Below are 7028 nucleotides of genomic sequence, written 5' to 3'. Positions count from 1 at the left end.
GCTTGTAAATGACACAGTAAATTAGTCCCTGTGGGACTGTCGACTCCAGAGTGGGCTGTATGTTTGCCCGCAGTGAACGGTAAACCCTGTAGTTGGTGTCATTATACAGCCATTTCCTACAAACTGACAGCAAGAGCCGTCAGTGAAGCACCATCACCACAATTACTCCACCTGTCATCCTGCCTCAAAACCCCTGTGCGTCTAATAGACTCTGTCACGTATACAGAGCATTAATATTGAATACATGGGGATGTCATTACAGTTTGTGGGGCCACGGCACAGGACCTGTTGTCATCTAGGTGTCTGTTGGTGGGATTATCAGATGGATTAACACACCCTGATGCCACAGTCGATGCAGTGGTTTTCAAAATTGGAGGAAAGATACTGTAAGAAAAAAAAGGATATTATTATCATTATTATTATCATTATTATTATTATTATTATTATTTTCAATTCTGTGTATAAATTGTAAAGTCAATATAGATTATACGTAGTAATGTATTCCCCTCCCCTGTGATTGTTAAGGACTCTCCAGGGTTAATTAGTTTGACCACACTCACCTGTGTCTCTGTCATCAGTCTGACTGGTGTCACCTGGGTATATATACCTCTGTCCCTCACTCTCTCTCTCTCTCTGTCTCTCGGTGGTCCATGTCCTTGTGTCATGTTATCTGCAGCATTAAGAAATATCAGGTCTGTTTCCCTGTTTTTCCCTCATTAGTTCCTGCCTGGCCCATGTGTCTGTTGATAATTTCCCAGTTCAGTTGTTGCTGAGGTTTGGTTTGTAATTAATATACTTTTGCGTCTGGTTCCTGAGTGAAAATTGAAAATTATCCATAAAGCACTCCATAGAAGACTCAGCTAATCGTTGTTCCTCCTTTGTGCAGCTCCTGCAATATAAGCCATTGGCTTTCATCAGATAAAGTAAGCATGACTATACAAAAAAAAAAAAAAAAAAATACTGTGAACTTTCCAGGGCTGTGTAATTTTTGTAAAAAAAAAAAAACCTACAACAATAAGGAGCTTACAGACATTCAACATCATTACGCATTGTATGAGTATTTATGTGTGCGTGACATTCATATACACTGACATGGAAAATAACAAGCAAAGGTTTGTATGCGAATTTGTTGCTTGTTTGTTTGTTTCCGTGACAACTTTGCAGAGCTCAGGTCTGTAAATGGGAGATGATCTGAAACACGCTGCTCTTCGGAGTTGTACAATCAAATCTGTGTGTGTGAGAGAGCGGGAGCCTACTGCACAGATGAAGATATTTGCACATGGGGATTAAAACGCTGTCATACAAGGGGTGTCAAGGAATACTGGAGAATCAAGCTAAGCACCCTTCAAGTCGAAACTAATTCCACCGGAGAACATGACAGATTCTCGGTCAACTATCTGCTCATTGAATACGAGAGAAAACTCATTCATCTTGGAATGGGAAACAGCGAGTAAGCAAAAGGAGTCTTAACTTGTTTTTCCTCAATTTATTTGAATGATTTTTTTAATCAGTCATTTTTAGGCCCTATAAATCAATGAGCATTTAAATCACAGTTATGATTGAAGATGGGATGCACTGTAAGCAGTAAATGAGCTACATGCTGCAGCTTCACTGACAGGCTACGTCACCTGTCTGTAAAAGAACATGGTGTGTATTCTGCACCTGGTGTGTGTGACCGTGTGACCATTGAGTCAGTGATGAAATGTCTGTATTGATGTCTCTGAAAGACAAAAAAGTTAAACTGGGAGATGTTATACTTTGAAGTTTTGAGATACTGGGATATCATATAAGGAAGACAGTGCAGTCTGACTGACTGATGGGTTGAGGGCAGTGCTACCACAAATCGGCTCAATCCCTGCTTGTTGCAGGTTCACATCTGGCCCATGACATTAAAAGTCAATAATAATTTGCTCCTTGATGTTTTTTTTTTTTTTTTCAAATATTTTTTAATTCATAAAATACTCTAGTTAGTCATTTTAGAATGATTAATGACGAACTACCTGTTTGCACGTTAGTATTAGACCTTTTTTATATTTTTTTTTTTTTAAATCCCTGTGTTTTGTATTGGACATGGAACACTGATGTGGCGGGTCAGCCGGCTCCTCTTCTTTGGGTTTAAGACCACTGATGTAAAGAAAAGGGCAGCGCTCAAAAGGTGGCTGATAAGGAAGGAAAAAAGAAATTGAGGGTGGGTATTTTGCCCCAGACAAAAGCATCTAAGGTTACTCGATGCACTTGTTCGGGTCCTCAGTTTGAGGCCTTCTGGCCTTTAAGTCTTTAAGACAACTAAAACTCCTCTTTTTCACTGGAGAGACTGATACTGTTAGAGAAATGGGCCAGTTAAAATCTTATCAGCAGTGACCGACAGCTTCAAGGGAACAGAACCAAGTCAGCACATCCGATAATAGGCCATTGTTAAAAGGGGAATATAGCACTGTGTGTGTGTGTGTGTGTAGATGTGATGGAAGGATGAATATAAGGTGTGAAAATGGCAGGAAGTCTTCCCTCTTCATCCTTTTACTTGCTCACCTTTAAGTCTCCTGGTAAGAAGTCTGCTCTTTTTTAAGAAATCTTTTTTTATATCATGCCTTGACCTTTCTCCCTTGGCACCACCTTTAGTTGCTGCCTGTCACCACCCACACCGTTTCCCTGAGCCCTCAGGAGTGTCAGATGTGGTCACTGTCAGGCTAAGGCAATAACGAGTGCTGTCACCCCAGTCATTATTTTAAATGACTTTTGCTAACGTGCGATCTCGTCCTTGACTTTGACAACGTGACATCTGCATCACTATTAGCACGACGGTCACAGTTTACGCAAGACTCTTGTGACTGATCGGGACTAATCATACAAAAATAATTCCGCTGTCAGAAACTGTTGCGCGGATGTCCGTGTCAGTCTGTTTTGCAGTTGAATGTAATATGACAGCAGCCAATAGGTGCAGGGGTACCATCACTTTTCACTTAAATATGTAACTAGGACAGACACCGTCAGTTAGCATCACCCACCTAACTTTTCTACGTTGTAAGATCATTTTATTATGAGAGAACAGCTGAGGTCGTACCTACAGTATATTTCTAATATTTCCTGAATTATATTTTGTTGTGTGAGAACACTTACCTATGATCAGAGGAGTAGGATTCATTAATACATGGAGTGGGCTAGCTCCCCTGTTAGCCACTTTGTGTAACAGGGCCTGTTTCCTTTCGCCCTTTGGGAATGCGAGCGTGTCAACATGCAGCATGCTTCCCACGGTGGCCCTCACATCACCGAGTACATCCATTAGCTGCCTTTTTCCATTCATAAATTAATGTGCTGCAGCATACACAAGGGCACATAATAGCTGTGTGCTATGCAGCACGGCAAAGACAACTTATAATGGGACAAATCTGTCGTCCACACCCAAGTGACGTTGAGAGGACCTATAAATAAGGACCGATGTGCATGCCGGCTAAATCAGTGGGGAGATGCTGAGACTTCACGTTCACACCTCTTGACCTCGAGAAGTAGCAGCTCAAAGTCAAAACAGAAAATGGGAAATGACTCAGGGAAAATCAAAGAGGTTATTTTAGGTACAACTACTGCCAGTACGGTATAGAATACTTAACAATAACCATGAATTTGGTAAAACCAGACATTTATTGGGCCATCAGGATATCTATTGCAGTATATTTATATACAAAAGTGTTAATATGTCTCTTTACCTTTACTGTATTTTCCAAGTGATCAGATCAGTTGGCATGGGAGGAAGACCAGCTGTGGAAGGAGGGTCAGGACCAGCTTACAGGACAGAAGTCATGGTAAGTTGTTAGTCTATAAACCTATTTACACAGAATATAATTGTGAGATTGTGGGGCTTTGGACCAGAGGCAATGTCTCTGTCATTGGTGTAGAACCCCAGGGTTCACCTCCTGGACAAGATCGAATCTCGGTAAGGGCGGTTGGCGCCTTCCAGTGGGCTCACCACCCAAAGGAAGGTTGACAAGGGGCTTGTGCGGTGCAGTGTGATTTGGGTGGGGGTCGTGGAGACTGCTGCCCCCGCGACCCGGTAACAGATAAGCGGATGGAAATGGATGGATGGATGGATGGATGGACAATTGTGAGTTTATTTACCTTAAAAGAAAAGTCATAATGTAGTAATAAGAGTCAAATCTGCATGTTGTTGACAAAGTTTTTAATGTGTCATTTAAAGATGCATTTATGCATCATGGATGATGTTAGTTAAGTTAGATAAGAATTATTTTTCTTCTGTAAAGCCTTAAAATCCACACTACATTAAATTCGATGTCCTGATTTTTATGAGACCACTATCCTGGAGGTAGCACTTGTGTCCACCCCTGAGGCTCGCCTATCAATAATTCACACAACACAATGGTGTTCTACTCTGCTACAGGAGAAATCTTAACAGACAGCAGCTAACCTGTGGTTCCACGGACTTTACCGGGATTTGCTACTACCCTGACCTTTGCTGTGACTGCCAAGTTCATGGAGGGATTACCACGTCCTGACTAGCAGCCAAGTGGATCAATGTGACTTCCACAGAGGAGGAGAGGGTGACGGAGGTGAGGAGCAGAGGGGACGCGGGTCACAAATTAGCACACGCACTCTCCTGTTCCCCACTCACACACATGGCCACCTTCACATCTTATTACCACACTGTCTAATGCATCTGAAAAACATCTCAATCAGCATCTTGGAGGTCACCGTTGCTAACCCCTGCGCTCCTTTATCTGTAACAATTCGTCTCCCATAAGCCTCCCCGCACCAGCCTCCCGACCAAGGGCCCAATTAAAATGCTTGCAACGCTTTTGTCACTGCAGTGAAACTGCCAATGCTCCCAGGCTTGATCCGTCCAATAAAACATGCTCAAACAGCTGGACTGAGGCCCCAACTAAAAGGTTTGCACAGGTGCCAGAACACGAATGCCGCTTTCAATTATTTAGAGAGAAAAGGTGAATATTTCAGGTATACTGGGAATACGGGTCAGGTCCAGTGGATGTTTGTAGGATAAATATTTAAAGCTCAATATTTAATGGTGGTGAAAAAGAGAGAGGGGGAGAGAGACCTAAGGGATCTAGTGAGGAGTTATGGATGAAAGGCAAATAAAGACCTGGAGGAGAATCAGGTTTTTTACTTTTACTAAGAAATATATTCTCCACAGGGGACGTGAAATGTGCACTGCATTTGGAATAAAGCTCTTCGGATATCTTTAAAATTAGTGGGGGAAACTTCTAATCTTTAATGAACGGAATAATGAAAATTAATTAACAAAACAATTATTAATAAAATGAAATCTACTACTTACCGTGTAGTTCATGATGCAGGATGACAATCCAATGTAACAGTACATCAAGTTACTAGGTCTGTGTTTGGAAAATTCTTAACTGAATTTTACTGGAAATTATACATTTTGTAAACCTAAGTAAATAAAGTTTGTGGTATAACTTTTTATATATATATACTGTAGCTTCTTAACCTTTTTTTGGAATGTTCACGTCCTCAGGTGTAGAACAAATAGACCTGTGCCCTGGTCTTACGGACCCACAACCATTGTTTTTTGCTCAATATTGTGGCCTTGTGAAGTCGGTCACTTTTGGATTTGGATTCGGTGGCTGGAGAAGGATGCAAAAAAAAAAAAGCTGGTCCTTTTAAACTTCCTTGTCTCCCAGACGAGCCCTCAGATGTAAGGCTAAATATCCCAAAGGTTTGCTGCAAGCTGAATGAAGCAGATAAAGGCTTATCCTTCCTCTATGTCTGGCTTTGTTTCCGCCCGTGTCACTTGATATTGGCCAGGTGTTGAAAGATTTATCTGCGCGTGGTTTCGCAGTACCTCACCTTCAGACTTAATTAGAAATCAAATTGATTGGACGGAGCGCAGATGTCTTGCCAAAGCAGCGCGTAATCTGACTGGACACAGTATTTGATGGGTTATTTGTTTAGTTTTTCACTCTCCATCCGTGTGTGCCTTAATCCACTTCCAACTGTTAATCACACAGGCTCAGGTTTTGTTGAACACGGCCCTGTTTGTATTTGCCAGGTGGTGTTTATTTTGGAGGCATCGTATCCATACAAATACGGAACCATAGCACTGGGAATTTGTACCACTGCATATTTCTGATTCTAGTGTGTGGTCTGCTGCTCCCTGTATGTTTTTCCTTTACCTATGATTTTGCATCTAGCCAGTTTTCTGGTCGATGGAATAATGTCTTTTCTTTGAAAATCAACACCCAGTAGGTGGCAGCAATGCTGCTAAAAAGATTTCTAATGTAATCTAAATAATATTGTTTGCCTTGAGCACATTTATTTAAAGAAGTGCTTAAGGCAAAAATGACTATTTCACAACATAAACCAATAATAACACTTTGAAATACAATTTTTACTCTAAAAATATTAAAGTGTCCGCTCTTGAAGCTGCTATTTTAAACTCCCAGCTACACCAGCTAACATGCTAGGCTAATATAACCTCACCATTGCTTGTTCTTCTTTAGGTGTCAACGACAATTTTGTTTCAAGTTAGTCCAAATCAGCCATCTTATAAATCCATCAGTGCTTATGTTTTTGACAAGTAACCATGAATTTGGTAAAACATTTTTTGTTTGTTTTTTTTTTTTTTTTAACAGAGATGAAAAATCAAACCGAGGGCTTAATTGCTTAAAATTAAGTTTAGCACTTGAAGTGAATCTTAAGAAATGAAGACACACACGTATTTGGCCCTATAAGGCAAATATTGAAGCATATATTGACTTCTTATTATGACAGTTCAACTTCATTATTTTTCCATATTCTCTTTTTTTCATCTTTATAGTTCACTCAAAGAGAACTCACTATAGAAACACACACGTCGACAGACACATCTATTCACACTGACATGCGTCTTTACATTGGCTTTAATGGTTATTTCAACAGATTCATGCTCATCGTAGAACATCACAGAGCTGAAAACCAAATAATATATGTGCAGCGCCGCGTTGTCTGATCAACCCACTGAAGTCAGTGGAAGTGAAATGTCATTGGGTATCACTATAAATACA

This window comes from Cynoglossus semilaevis, chromosome 14 (assembly GCF_000523025.1).
Source record: "Cynoglossus semilaevis isolate Cse_v1.0 chromosome 14, Cse_v1.0, whole genome shotgun sequence".
Classification (NCBI taxonomy): Eukaryota; Metazoa; Chordata; class Actinopteri; order Pleuronectiformes; family Cynoglossidae; genus Cynoglossus; species Cynoglossus semilaevis.
Note: the sequence above shows the minus strand (reverse complement) of the source record.